This window comes from Excalfactoria chinensis, chromosome 2 (assembly GCF_039878825.1).
Source record: "Excalfactoria chinensis isolate bCotChi1 chromosome 2, bCotChi1.hap2, whole genome shotgun sequence".
Taxonomy (NCBI): domain Eukaryota; kingdom Metazoa; phylum Chordata; class Aves; order Galliformes; family Phasianidae; genus Excalfactoria; species Excalfactoria chinensis.
In genome coordinates this window covers 130,756,144-130,772,231 of record NC_092826.1, presented here as the reverse complement: position 1 = coordinate 130,772,231, position 16,088 = coordinate 130,756,144, and positions in this window count along the sequence as shown.

Sequence of the window (16,088 nt, the reverse complement as noted above, 5' to 3'; positions counted from 1 at the left end):
CTTAAAAACATATTAGTATAACAAAAACTCGTAAAAGGAATGAAGATAAAAGATATCCTGAATAAAGCTCTATTATTGTATGTAGTAGGTATACTTCTGTTGATGAAAGGCTTTGAAGAATCTGTGACTTTACCAAATTTCATGAAATGATTCAGAGATCTTCCATGATAATACATTTGTTGATCATAATAAAAAAATGTTTTGTTTAAAAATTTTGTTTTCGTTATCTGTCTTAGCTGAAAATGAAATGTCTGTTAAAAATGCAATTTCATTAAAATAAAGTGAAAGCAAGTTTGACTGTTTAAAATTAATGTGGTTGAATGATAAAAATACAGAAATATCTGAAGTAATGTTTCAAATTTATATGAAAGAGTAAGGTGGGATCCAAAAAAAAATCTCAATTTGTTTTGGTTTTGATTTTTGACCAGGATGATATTAAATCATTGCAATTTGTGAAACCGTAATAATAAAAAAAACCCAAAATCTCAGCACAGAGTTTATATAAGCATTAGTACACCATACGTTGTCTGAAGGACCACCAGCATGGCTCAATTGGAGCAGAATTTTATACCTAATTCACTCCCGCAAAGGGTATAGACCATTCACAACAATAAAATGATGAATGACATATTAGGAAACAGTAGAGAGGTGAAACTATATTTCTGTGCTGCAAGCAGAAGTTTTGTGCTGAGATCAGTTATACTGAGTTTGCAGTTCTATTCTATTTTCTAATCTATTATTTATTCAGGATTCATTTTGCAGTGTTCAGGTCTTTACCCCTTGGTCTTCCCCCATCTAAATTAGATCTGTTTGACAACATCATTTGATTAAAGCCTGCACTGAAAAAAATAAATAACTTTTTTCTTATTTTTTTTCCCATGAGAGAAATTAAAATAATTCCATTTTAAAGAAAGTGAAATTAATGTTCCTTCTGGGCTTCTTTATGACAGTGTAAGAAAACTGATATTTTGAAATGTTTGAGTTGAATTTATATATCATTAATAGCTTGTATTACTCGAATTCATTATTCAGAATTCTCCAACCCCATCTACTGTATGTCTCTAATTCACAGCTCTGTAAGATTTAAGACTAAGAGACATCTGAAATAACTTCTTAGTACAATTTCTTGGCCAGCACAGTAACTGGAATGTCACTGAAGAATTTCAGTGAAGAGTAAGGTTCTGTAGAGCATGAAAGTAAGATGTGGACCAATCTTGTTTGTACTGACAAATATATATCTTTTCAAAGGTCCAGAATGAGCACTTGCTACGTTTCACTTAAGGCTTACATAGGTTTAATTAGCTTTTTATACATCTCATTTTGATTTTTTTTACAGTAAGTTGAAGGCACACCCAAAATTGTCCAATGGAAAACATTAAAAAACAAAGGAGAAGAAAAAGAAAAAAAAAAAAAAAAAAAAAAAAAAAAAAAGCTAATCTTTGATATCACTACATGAAGTTATTCTTTCTTGCAGATTACAGTCCTGGTAGGGGTGATGTTCCTTTTTAACAAGGTCACCACCGTGATTTGAATATTTCCAGCGGCTGTTTCAGTAACACTGAAAGTGGGAAACAACTGCAGCTATTTAGGGCAAGCTAATGAGAATACTAATGAGCATCTTACTGAATTTTCGAAAGATATGCCTGGGACTCCATTTTATGAGGCCAGGGCAGTTATGAAACAGGATCCATGTTAATGTTTGTAAGCACTCTCCTTTGTCTGTTGTGAGCCTAATGCCTGACACAGGTAATGACCTGAGAGGAAGATGGAATTACGAATCCCTCAAGGCCAAGCACTTAGAGCTCTCTTGCATGCTTTGTCTCCCTGAAACTCTCACACTCGCTCTTTCTCTCTAAATGAAAATGATATGGTCTTGCAAATGCTGCTGCTGCGACCATTAATATCTTACAATATCCATGTTTTCCTTGTGTTTTTTGTTTGTTTGTTTGGTTTGCTTTTGTTTTGGCTTGGTTTGAGTTTTTTTTGCATTTAGCCCAGTCCACAGGACTAGGTTCATTTTCAAAGTGCATCCCTCACAGCTGCATTCCACTTCTATCATGGCCCAATGAAGCCCTTGCAGAGCTGAGGGTGACATCTCCCTATGAGGGAAGGAAATCTCAGGCAGCCAGGATGGCTGATCCTGCCGCACTGCTGCAGGGCTCTGAACTCTTCAGATCATATAAACTAAGTGGCCTTGCCTACAGGGAGGTGAAGGATTATGTGCAGGCAATTTTTTAAAAGAATATTTTCATGCTTGACAAACTAAGGGCTTGATCCTGAAAGGTGCTGCGCAGCCTGGCTGTTCTGTGCCTGAAACAGGACAAAAATCTCCCATCTCTTCCTGTAAAGTGGCTGACCCTGATGGAAATAAAGGTCACACAGCATCTTAAAATCCTGACTAGTGGGCTGAAACTAAGAGAAGTGTCATCTTGCCTGCAGTAGCTGTGTAAATGAGGTACAGGCAGGTGAAGCTTTAGGCATATTCACTACATGCCACTCACATGTTGCAGTCCATATATGTCTCTGTTGAGCAACATGGAAAGAAGACACTGCCATCAACAACAGAAAGTAGATCATTTCCCAAAGGGAAATGTCCCCTATCTGAGCAGAGATTAAATATTGTTATTGACATATATAATATATATGGTTAAGAAACAAAACACACTCCCATGGGATTTTTGTCAACACTTTGTTAATTATTAACATGCATACATGTATATATGTTTTCCCAAATTGAAGTTCATTCCTTTCACTGTATTAAGATTTCCTCTTTGCCAATGCCATTTCGGTACTTGCAAACACAGAATTATTGCCCACGGAATATGTTTAAAGAGTTGTTTATGTTTTCTCAATATTCTCATTATGGACTGGAGCCAAAAGTACCTGTTAGTCTGAGGAGTAATCCTATGCATTCGAACAAGATGTGCATTGCTTTTGCAGGAAAACTACAGCAACAGTTAGTTAAGAGTACTGCCCTCAGCCTGTGTTTTTTTCCTGCATGCCAGCATGCTGTTGACATCCACAACCACTCCCCACCACCTACTCTGTTTCCAGTAGCAGTAACCCACCCGGGGTCTCTCAGGAGAGTACTTTGTCAAAGGACCTCCCAGTAAAGAAACTTATCATCTACATTTTCCCAGACCAGGTTTAACTCTTCCTACATATGCAGTGTGACACACTGTGCCCTTTGTGGGTGCCAGATGTACCCCTATCTCATTCCCTAGGAAACAATACAGCTTCCAGAACTACCTGACGGGTTCCTAGATAAAAGAAGGATCTTTCTGTTCAGGAGTGATGACACAAGCATTAATGCTTCTGCTCTCTTTCACCTCTGCCTTTCTCCTTCCTGCTAGCTTCATTTTCCAACTATTACAGGTTCTGGAGCTTTTCTACTAAGGTAATCCAACTCTATGTAGAAAACAGTTATTTCTATATATTATGGGACCAAGTATCTGCCAATGCAGTGGTGGGAACCCATTCTGTCTTCATTCAGAGAGACACCAGCACTGGGGAGCAAAAGGAGGAGAGATGTTGCAGATGAGAGTGGCAACACTGGGCAATCAAAAAGGGAGATATTATAGTTGTCTCCATTAATCAACAGTAAACTACTGTGTTTATCATTCTGTCCTATCTGGCTTTAGCCTTGCTACATGGCACAAACTACTCTGTGTCAGAGTATTTAGATCTCACTTAAAAATTACAAATGGGGTTGCGCTTTGGATTTAGGTAGAAGGATGGATGAGTGTGACTTCTTTCAAAGGCCTCTTTTCTGTTTTATATTGCTTCTCTTGTACTAATCAGAGTAAAATATGAGTGCCTTCCAGAAGAGAATAAACAACAGAACTAATATTTGCCATGCTCTCATCCTCTCCACAGGGAGAAATCTGAATGCAAGGGAATGGTCTGCCTGGATTTTTAAAAACTATTTATACACAGACTCATATCCAAGCACACAAATGTGTATTTATTTTTCTTTTAAGGGAGGCAAGGTCAAAAAGAAACTTGAAATAATGATGGTGAAAAGTTTTGAAGCTGACAATGATCCATGTGCCTTTGAAGGCTTTACTACTGCTTTAGAACAGTTCTCCTGCAGCATCCTGCACTGAAGCTGTGGGAAAGAACATATGTTGTAGAAGACATTTTGGAAGTCACTAGAAAAGCAGTCATGTTCTGCACAGCTACTGTGCCAGCTGCAGTTACTATACATCTTTAAACAGTTCTCTTACCAAGAAGTTGGCTTTTCCAGGCACAGGCCTTCCATGCTGTTACTGGGACAACCAGATATCCCACATAATAGAGGATTTCCCATATAAATTCCAGTTGGAAGACCCATATCGCTTAGTGAAATAATGTTGGATATCACATTCCTCGTATTTGTGGCAAAGCCACGTATAGTACAAATCCAAGTTTTGGGACTGACTGTGGGCATGATTGCTTGACCTTGCCCTGAGCAGCAGGGCAATATGCAAGGAGAGTTGCTTTGTATTTTTGGATGTGCTTATCCACCCTGGTCACTGGAGGCTTTGCATGGGTGAACAGTGAGAGATGCTGCCAGAAAATTTTGTGATGTCAACTACTAAGTTCTACTTATGGTGGGAAATCAAGAAAACATTGTTTTGTCTTGTACAGGCCCAAGAAGATGTGGCTACTTTTTAATGGGTAGTGTTTCTTTTGTACCTGGAAAATTGTTTGATTCTTGTACTATAGAAACAAATAAGCTAAGTGATATGGAGATTTACTATGCAATATGGCCAGCTCTTGAGGTACTTTATTGCAGAACATCAAATATTAATAGTTTTCTCTTTAATCTTTAGCTCAATAAGTGAACTTTTCGTTTCTTACTTTTAAAAGAACTTTGTATTCCTTGGCTGAACAGAAAACATCAACAGAGTAAACAAAACCTGAAGATTATTATTTCATTTGTAACTCACTTTTTCAGTTTCATTTTCATCCATTGCTTTGGGCTGGCACTAAAATATGTTTTACTGGAATGGAATGAAAAAATAAGTACTGTGAGCTGAAGTCTCAAAATTCAGAGAAATACAAGCTACTTCTCATTCCTTTCTTCTCTACTTGCTTTACTTCCAAAGTCAAAAGAGGAGGAGGACAATGCAACTGCTGTTCCTGTACCCTAACTATAGTTCTCAAATAGCTACAGAGGAGACAAAACAGGTATTTTTCTTTTTATAGCTCAGTCTATCTAAGTCATAACAGGAAAAAAAAGTAGCACCTTACCTGCTGGATGCCTTACATCTTGCTTCAGGGTATATTACAAAATAATCTCAAGCTGGAAACCACTTGGCTCTGCATTGGTATGTTCATGCGCTGTGGGTAAATGTTCTTATACCTGAAAACTGGTGCATTTAGAATGAAATCATTTTCAAGCCATTATTTCTTGTTCCTTTTTTCATGTGAATATTTAACTTTTGAAACCAGATTGGATAAAAAAAACTTTTATGCAACAATATAATTGATGCAAACCACTAAACACCATCATTTTGGACCTTTCTATAGTACTGCTGTGTTCAATAAACTGAACAACAAATGTTATTAGTATTAAGTGACTAATAAAGTCAGATTTATGTGCTCATGTTAATAATAATCTACTTATGGAGTATGCATAGTTCTCTATTAGCAACTTAGTTAGAACATTATTTACAAGAATATTGGATTGTTTCAAAGAATTAATAGTCTGATTGTGGTCTAGACTTTACTAGTAAATGGATATACTGATCACTGGCTTAATTAGCAAGAACATTAACTAGCTTAATGACTTAAAAGATGCAGAGGAAGGGGAAACTCCAGAGATTTTTCCACTGCAAATTCAAGACCAAACATGAGTGGATTTTTTATTTTTTACGTATGTTTCCTTTTCTTAAGAAGAGTTAAGCAAACAGATCTTTTGTAACTGATTCTGAAACTGCTTTGAGAAATGTAGTCATATGTTGTGAGTCATTGTGAACATATCTGAATATGGTGTTCTGGCCAAATTGATAAATTAACCATAAAAATCTTTATGTAATGAGAGGCAATCTGATATTTATGGTTCACTGGTTCTTAGTTTATTCTACTAGCTGAAAAAAATACTAAGAATCCTGCCATAGCAATGCAAACAATGCAAGCTATATACAGAAGCCATTTGAGCAAAGAAAAAGCAAACAGATTTTTGTGAAAAACCGATTTTTTTGTAAAAAGTGATGAAAACTATGTGGAAAACTTTCATTTTACAAGTTGCAACTGGGTTTCTCCAGTAGGCACATGGAGAAAAAGGTTTTTAAACTGAGCCCAAAACAGGAACAAAGCTTCAAGCAGTGATACTACTTTCCTCAGTAAAGTGCAAACTAGTGTCATCTCACATAATCTCAATCATGAAGTTGTTTTGTTCTTTGACTGGAAGTATTATTTATAGTTGACTCTTGTACAGGCAATGTCATATTCTATTTATTCACGTCCACCTTTTGTCTTTCTCCTCACCATTAGACTTGCGTATACTTGCATATCATCCTGGACTATGGTATGCTAATTTAGACTTCATTCATTTAGACAACCTTAAGTATCTAATACTCTGCCAAGTTCCTGTGTTTACGTTGTCAGTGCATGACTTAATTAAATTTAACTTTAGCAATAGTTTGGACCATTTTTGAGACTCTTCCCAGAATAATTTTTTTTTATTTGTTTATTTATTTATTCATTTATTTATTTTGAGGGGGCGAGGTGGAAGGGAGTGGGGAAATGGGGGTGAGGGGGAGATCTTTTTAGATCTGAATTAATTACTGGCAGGAGCTGATCAGCAAAAGAAACAGCCCAAGAGCACCAGGGTGAAAGAACAATGGACTCCCAGACTTCCCTAATACAAGACTTATCATTCTTGTCTCTCATTGCTGATCAAAAAGACTAATTATTATTTTCTTTCCCCAGATATAAGTACATTTATTTTCTTCTTGGTCACTGTTATATATCTTCTAAAAGTTTATTCTCCAGCATTTCCCTGCAATCTGAAACTAAGCACTGAAGTACCACACTTCTTGTTTATCAGTCTTCATGAAACTTGGGAATAATAGCTGCTTTGAAAATCTGTAGTCTGCTGCCACAGCACTTGGAATTGGCCACTCTATCAAGAAAGTGAGGCTGACAAATAGGCAGATAATAAATTTTGAAGGTACTCTTCTTAAGAAGAGGAGAAGAAAGTAAGTACATCCTGTAAGAATTCTAGTATTTCGATATGACTTCAAGTTAAAAAATAAAATAAAATAAAATAATTAAAAAAAAAGGAGTGCCAAACTTTACAAAGAGAGGAAAGTTATACAACATTTTGATAAATAAGTAAAAAGGAACAACAACAGTAACAAAACTGAGAGCAGTGTGGTCTCTGGAAACTCCCAAAGTGTGTGTGGAGGCTGAGGAGTCACACAGTGCTAAGAGAAGGCATCCTTTTCCTTATTAATAAGGACCTATGGTGTTGGATGTAGAGGTAACAGCTTGTCACAACATTTTTGGTTTTCTAAAGCTTGCTTAAATTCTACATGTGAGTAAGCTTCAAAGAAAACATTTTCAAATGACAGTGTCTTTGACAGCCTTTTGTACTACAAGACCTTTCTATTTTAATAAAGCTCTGTCTTCTGATAGGAAATTACTTCATATGCAATTTTAAAGAAACTTTACTAGACAGATTATATACTTACAAACTGTATTGACCCTAATAGAAGGCTGCTTTGTACATCGTGGGACATATCTGTATCATTTTATCTTTTCATGCTTTATAAACTGTTTCTTGTTATCTGTTTGTATTTAAATGAAGCTAAGTTTATAGCCTTTTGAAGCCAATACACTTTGCCTTAATATTGGATCAGTATTCAAAATGGGATAAGGAAGCTAATCATTCACACCAGTATTAAGCTAACCAGATGTCTTCTGCATGAACGAGCTTTGATTAGTAATTATTTGAAGTATTTCTGTTCAATTCTATATTGCTTCAATTCCCAGATTCTTGGGAAATGTGCAGTTTTATTGGTTTGTACGTTTTATAGCATATAAGAGAACACACTTTTTCACAGTTTCCCGCTTTATTACTGCATAGTCAGTTTATTACCTGTTAGCATGTTATAAAAAATAATAAAAAAGGTACCTCTCTAGGGGATATTAAAGCTGTTTTACAGGAGCCTACACTGCAATTCCTCTTTACACCCAGTTCTCAGTCAACAATGTGTGGAGTAAAACACCTCAGGAAGACTGAAGACTGTTATACAAAATCATCTCAGAACAGACAGAGGATATGTCATTTGAGAAGCAGTTGTGAAAATATTTTTTCTCTAAAGTCTTTAAATAAATTGCCTATTCTTAAAATAGGGATAATCTGAATGTAAAAAATTTGTTTGAAATCAAACAAAACAAAGCAAAAATTCTCAAGAGAAAATTTGGTACTGAATTTCAGTTTTAACACATGGAACAGTGAAATGCCTAATGATATCTGATATACTTCTTTGATTTTAGGTATACATAGAATTTGCGCTGGATTTCAAATCAGGTCTGACCCCCCCCTTCGCTTCCCCCATTTTTTTTTTTTTTTTTCCTTTAAAATTCAACTGTCTCTAGAAAGCTCTTAATGGTATTTGACATCTCTCTGCCAGGAAGACAATTTCTGAACAGGCACTTTTTTTTTTTTTTTTTTTTTTTTTTAATTATTATTTACAGAGTACAGACTATAAAAAACATGAACACAAATTTCCAAGAGAAAACTGGTAGGATGGGACCAAGTACTTGGCTGAAATCTGCTGAATTAGTGATAGCTAAGCCAGTTCTCCCCAGCTGAGGACCTGACCTGCTGGTGTTTAGTTTAGAATTAGACACATTTGCCTGACAGGTAGACACATAGCTTAATTTAACATCTTCTTGTCCTTCTCTCCTTCCTATATTTGTACTACACATCAATTAGTCTCTTTGAATATTCATATTTAGTTTACATGCTTTTACTTTTCATGCTCATCTTTCTGATAATTATGTTCTGAGAAATGCAACAAAGGCAGCTAAATCATTTGCAAATCTGATTAGTATTGTATACTCTGTTACCTTGAGGCCCTAGTCCTGCTGAAGCTTTTTCTCTGGCAGAAGGAAAGTTTCTAAAGTTTTGTGTTGTTATTTCTTTCCTTTTTGTGGATCTTAATCAAGCTTCACTGGCATGAAGCTAAGGGAACAGTGGCAACTCTCTAAAGCTGACTATTTATGAAAGCAGGATCATATTCAGATATATTTTACTCCTACTTATAGAGAAATTTAAGTTCTAGAGCCCAAATTATCAAAGGGAAATAAATTCATAATTTATTCTACTTGCTTGCAAAAGCATGAATTACATGTAAGAATTTCTTGCAACCTGTTCATAGAATTGGTGTTGAGAAATTTTCCAAGTTCTGATTCTTTTTTTTTTACACTCTCATTGACCTGAATATTCTTAAAAGGGCCAGTATCCTAGTCTGAGTTCTGGAAATGAGAAGGCCAAATATTTCAGTTTCTCTGAACTTCCAAATACAAATAATTCAAGGAAAATCTGTCAACTAACGGAGGGACTGAAAACAAGTTATATGTCAACCTAAGAGACTACAGTTCTGATACCAGTTGCTCTTCCTTCTCTGGCAGGATCTATGACTCTTTAAAGGAGGTTTTTTCACCCCAATGGTTTAGAGGTTCAGCTGCTTTCTTCTGAGTCAGTTTTGCTGTTATGCATCAATTTTATGACCTGACAATTCAAGAACTGGTAGTGTAAGCGATGCTTTGAAAATGTCTGTATTTTGTTGTCAGTTGTGCAGTGGGTTGAAAATGAAACTGAAGAGTAGAAGGACTAATTGTAGCAAATTCCTACCATCTGAGAGGAGCAGCTCTAGAAGGGAAAACAAGCAGTACTGAGCAAAAATATTGTCATATATCAGTCACAGTTGAATTGAGATGGAGTAGAAATATTTGCAAGCAGATAAGTCACTTGCTGTAGGTAGTGCGTGCAGTAGTTAGTTCTGTGTTTACATTTGTGAAGCACATCTCCATATAGTTAGCTGTAGATCACAAAAGTTTGACTTTGCAGTTCAGAAATCCAAAGATAAAACACTCAGGATGGAAAGAGAGGTCTGCAGATTGTATGTCTTCAAAAGGCAGTATCTTTGTATGCAATTTGTTTCAGTAACTGCAGCACAATGCAGTAAGAAAAACCTTCCACTGTGGAAAAATATGCAAGTCATTTTATCTTAAAAACTGAGCAGAAACTTATTTAGGGTCTGTTCCGAAGCCAATGAGAGTCCCTCCATTAATTTAAATTGGATCAAACTTTAAAGATTAAATATATTACAGCTGAGGAACTGAAATCTGCAGTTGTAGTGTGATCATTGTGTCCTAAAAACACAGAGAAGAGTTTCATACAGTAATTACTGTAAGACAAAAGATAGTGTGGATGGAAATTTTAGCTTGTATTGACTAGAAATTCATCTGATTTCAAGAGGATGACAGACTCTTGAAACAGCAAAAGATGAATGGGTGAATATCAGTTTCAGTACAATAAGTTTGTTCAGCATAACTTATCTTAATGGCTCAGAAGCACAGAGTTTCAGACAGACAATCACAGTGGACAAAATATACATATATATATGAATATGGGGGGAAAAAAGGAGAATTTTAAAACATCTACTAGTTTTATTCATTCTACATGGCTCAGTTATACTATTGAGTCCTGACTGACTTACTTACCTGAGGCTTCTTGCAATGAATCGTTGCAGTGATTAGGAAAGCATGTTGTAGAGCTCTATTCATCTTTCTTCCCAACATACTATGCTGATCCAAGGCAGTGGCAGGTACAACAGTGCTAGTGTACATTTCTCAGATAAAGAATGAACATTTCTTCCAGTATAAACCTTTTTGGCAAGGACCTTACTCAGTATGTATGCAGCCCCAGAATTCTTTGAGAGTTTAAGTTAAAAATGTTATTTGCCTCCTCTCACACTAAGACACCACTATGTGATTGTCTTCTCTTTGTCCTTCAATATCATTTACTGAATCATGATGAGCAACTGTGATGCTATTTGATATGCCTTGTAACACTGCAAGACCAGAGAGATGACTGTACAGAACAATCTGGAATAGGTGCTTGATCAACAGGTTACCTTGAGTCTTTTGTTTAAGTCATCCCTTTAATGTAAGAAAAGTAAGGACAGAGTTTTTAAGGCAGGAATATAGTACTGTATAGTATCTTGACATAAATATCTTAAAGAATTCATAAACTGAGTGAAAAGAAAATTTAACTTCAGCTCACAGAAGATCTTCAGTTACTGAACTAGAAGCTTAATGCAACCTATTCATTCAGCAAATCCTGAATACCATTTCTTTGTTTCACAAAGTATAAATATTGTGAAGCTTGTCTGCAATGCATGAAGCACATCTCTGCAACCTTTTTCACAGAAAAGCTTTGGGATTTATTATATGTGATGGCTTACTAGTGGTACATGAAATATCTTATATAGCGACTCTGGTGTGCTGTTCTGGCCTGTGCACTGAGCCTGGCAGATGGGACATTGGGTGACAGTGGAACAGCTGTGAGCCCATCTTTGTATTGTGAGCTGGGAATAGCTCCAGGTGCATTTTTTTGTTGTCCATTCTCAAAGAAGATTAGTTAGCTCTTGATGATATGAATATGATTGAAGTTTAATGCGACTGGTATCTGCTAGACACACTGAGTACGTGTTTCACCAGTATATGCACAGGCAGTAACTCACATTTACAAAACATAAATGTGCCCTACCCCTACACACACTCCTTGGCAAACTGCTCAGTAAGATGTGAATGCATCCAAAGTGACTGCAGTTGTCCCATCGGTTATTGTCCTGGCCTGCAAGTTTTCATTTTTTCCTGAATGAGTTTTCTGAGGGGAAAAATAAAGAGAGAGACACACACAAAAAGTGTTCAGAGAGAAATCAGCAAAATAAGCAATGTGCATTCCATTGCATTTCTGCTTTTTGGAGTAGGGAGGGAACTGGCATTCTCAAGATCTCCTAGTCTAGTCATATATTTTACAGAGTATTTTAAGGTGACTTTTGAAGCCAAAACAGGATTGGAATCTGACTGCACTGAGTTTATAGCAACAGATATTGTCTGAAAGGCCCAGGTAGACTAAAGATATACATGGGGTAAACTGTAAGGGAAAATAAAAAGTGCATTGTACAATATAGCTGTAATCATAAAGCACAAGATGTACTGAGTTACTTTACAACCTTTCTCTTCTCTAGTGAAAAAAGCTCTTATAAGTCATTTCTGGCTGTGCCAGTCATGAATTATCGCTGTCTGCACAAAGGAAGATAAATATCATAACACATCATAGAACATCTCTCCCTTTAAATACTGTAAATGGATAAAGATATAAAATCCATGGAGATACAAGAGGCATCTGAAGCTGTAAGTGAAAAACTAAGCCACAGGATAAGAAATGAATTATGCCAGAGTGTATCACTTTGAAAGCAAAACTTTGATATGAAATTTCTCCAATAAAATGATGAATGGAGAAGAGAAAAAGCCCAACTGCAGTTGTCCACGGCTAGCAATGAGTTTCCTCATCAAACCTACAAAGCAGACTTTGTGATACACTTCAAAGAGAGTTCACTTGCAAAGCAGGGACAGTGAGGTTGAAGAATTAGTAAATCATAGCACAAATAATGACAGGTATCTTGGGGGGACAGACTGCATATCAGCCAGCAAAGCAGCAGCTGGGGAGAACATCTGGGCTTTACACAGCAGAAGCAGTGCTAGTGCTAGTGGATGTCACTGAAACAGAACAGAAACTGCAGTGACCCTCAAAAAACATAGATGTAAGAAGTAATTCACATTTTTAATTTCTATGACAACTACCTAATCACTCCTGAAACAATAAAGAAGAATCTCATTCTTCAAAGTCTCTTCCGACCCAAGCTGTTAAGTGATTCTGTATTAGTAATAAAGGTCATTAATTATTTAGTGTTTTCCAAATACATTCAATTTATATAGTACAGCAGTAGTATTCAGCAGAACAACTAATAGGATGTGTATGATCTAAATTAAAAAAATAATATATAATAATAATAATAAAATCCAAAATCCAACAAGATTTGTGTCTATTTTCATTGTAGAGGTTTCAGGGAGGTTTTATGCTTGTGGATATTCCTAACTGATGTTTTATTCTGTTAATATTACATAAGACAGCCTTCATTTCAAAGAATGTTTGGGAGTTTTTGAAATTTTAGAGGTGTAATAAAACTCAAACCATAAGGTGAAACTCGAACTAATTTCTGTTACTTACTTTTAGAGAGGTGTTGGACCAAAAGAATTCCAGAGATCTTTTCCTGTATTATTATATGATATTCCAGCATAAAATATTGAAAAATTGAATGTAGAAACCAGTTTTTTATTGCTTAAGGCGGGCTGTTGCAAGGATTGAGTGAGGAAAACAGAAAAACAATAACTCCTTTCCATCCTGTTTTAGTGAGATTTCATCCTTAATACACGGACAATGTTTCACTCTCCCATTTGGGGAAGTGCAGGCTTCTGGCACCCTTGCAGATAGGCAGCCACACATCAAATCTCCTGCCCAACAGAGCCCTGGCCTCTCTCTGTCTGGAGCCTGGAGAAACTGCAAAAATATTCCCTGAATATGTTACTATTGGGAAAATGATGCATGTCTATAAGATGTACTTCAAAATAAGCCCTGAGAAATTTAAAGGGCAGTCAAGTTTGTCAGCTAATTTACACAAATTCTTTAAGTCATGAAAGAAGACAGAAATAGCTAAGAACATTTTTTTTTTTTCCTTAATAATCAAACAAACATTTTTTTTTCTGTTATCTGTTGCTATTTTATAAATAAAAATCCCTTTTGACTTAGTCCTATGATTTATAGTAATTATATATCTGAAATATTTGTTTTTTGAATTGTTATCTCCATTAAGCTTTCTTTGATTCCCACTTGGATACAGTATGAAAAACATGTACTCTTTGTAAACAAGAGAGTGGCAACCTATTATGTTGCTAGTATGTTTATCCTGGCCGGATTCAAACCTGAACAAATACAGATAAATACAGGACAACCAATTCCCTTGTAACTGCATGAACAGAACTATTATTGGTTTATAATCCACTACTTCTTTGATAAATCTGCAGTAAAAGCAGAAACAATGTTGCTTCATCATAGTTTTCAAATTTCAGAGGTTGTACTTCTGTTTTAGTCTGTGTCAAGGAAAGATTGGAGATATGAGTATGAAGTCTCTGAACTTTAAAACCACAATAAAAAATGAGCTTTTAAAATAAATTCAAAAACAAACAGTAAAAAAACAAAATAACAAAACAAAAAAACCCAAACACCAACAAAACAAAACAACAACAACAACAAAAAACAGTACTGTGGAATGAAATCTGTGTTTGGCATAAATATATATAATTTTTATTTTCATTATGGAAATCCCCCAAGACAGGTTTTATTCTTTTTTGCCCTGAAACACCACAGTTATGCTCTTGGTTTGAATGGCTGGTTTACTTGGATTATCATGGAAACTGGCACCATGTTGCTGAGTCTATTCAAGCAAATGATTTCATCAGTATGTTTTAGAAAATGATCTTCCTAGTCTACTAAGAATATCTTACTGTTTGTAAGGACAATTTATCACCTCTTTAGGAAAGTGATTAATTAGAATATGTCGTGGGTTAGCCTGAAATCTACCTGCACCCAAGACAGGGGGGCAGTCGGCCCGCAGGCCGCTGGCCCAGAAGGAAAAGAAAAAACAGGGAAGAGGAAATAAATACAGCGGCAGCGATCTAAGGAGGCACACTTATTTACTAAATACTATATCGGAATACAGAATAACACAATATAATACAATATAATTGGAATTAAGGCTAACGAATCGAGTAAAATAAGAGAGAGTGAGTCCCGAAACCGAGAGGCCTACTGTAACTCCAGGCGAAACGGCTGGAACGCTCCCACACGGCTCTCCCCCTGGCTGGCAGGATCCAAGAGAGCGAGTCCAGCACTGAAGTGAGATTATATAGTCCTGGTCATATGACTGACCGTGGTGCTCCCTGGGACATGTAGTCTTCTTTCTGTGAGCAGCAGATTCGTCAAAATTATCTATGCTTAACATGATGTTATGATGTGGAATACTGATAGCAAAATTACAACATTGCCAAACCATGACATTCCACCCCTTATTCTACATCATTACATTATGCTTATTACACACACACATATACATATATAGTTGTGAGAAATCAGAAAGCTTATTGTTCTTAACAACTTATATCTATTTTCATGCAAATCCTTAAGCTGAAAATAAAACTCCGTAACTTAACACACCATTATTTACTAAATCGAGGAAATGGCAAAACTGCCGGAAAAGGAATATGACAGCGGTGAAAGGGAAAGGCAGCGCTAGTGGGGCGTCCCCCACATCAAGGTGCACTCATCCTTTCCCAACCACCACAAATTCCCTTTGAATTAAACTTCTTTCCACGTGTGCTCTACACATGCATGGCCAGTGCATGATATAGAGCCCAGATGGAAAATACTTACTTACAGGATGCCTAGTTTACGTATACGGAAAATGTTTTCTTAACATTAATTCATCTATCTTAAGTCCTGCACCATAATTGGACATTCGTCATATATCTTTAAGGCTCTACTTATATATACAAGAAATTATTGGCTGCACTCCCCCAGCATCAAATTCCCTTGTGGTACACATTGAACATCCCCATTTTTGTGCATCACCCACCAAGTACATCCAGGTCCCTGGGCAAAAACAGTACCTCGGAGAGGTTTTCCCTTTCCAGATGCTGGAAGGACCCAAACCGCTTTTCCTAACACGCTCTTTACGTGTACTACAGGAACCTTATCTCCCTCTACGGTACGTAGGGAGCTGGATTGGTTGGGACCACCACGATTACCAGATCCTCGAGTGTTGACCAACCAGGTGGCTTCTGCTAAATGGTTTTCCCAATTTTTATATGTTCCGCCGCCCATTGCTTTCAACATAGTTTTTAACAATCCATTGAATCGTTCAATTTTACCAGATGCCGGTGCATGATAGGGAATATGGTAA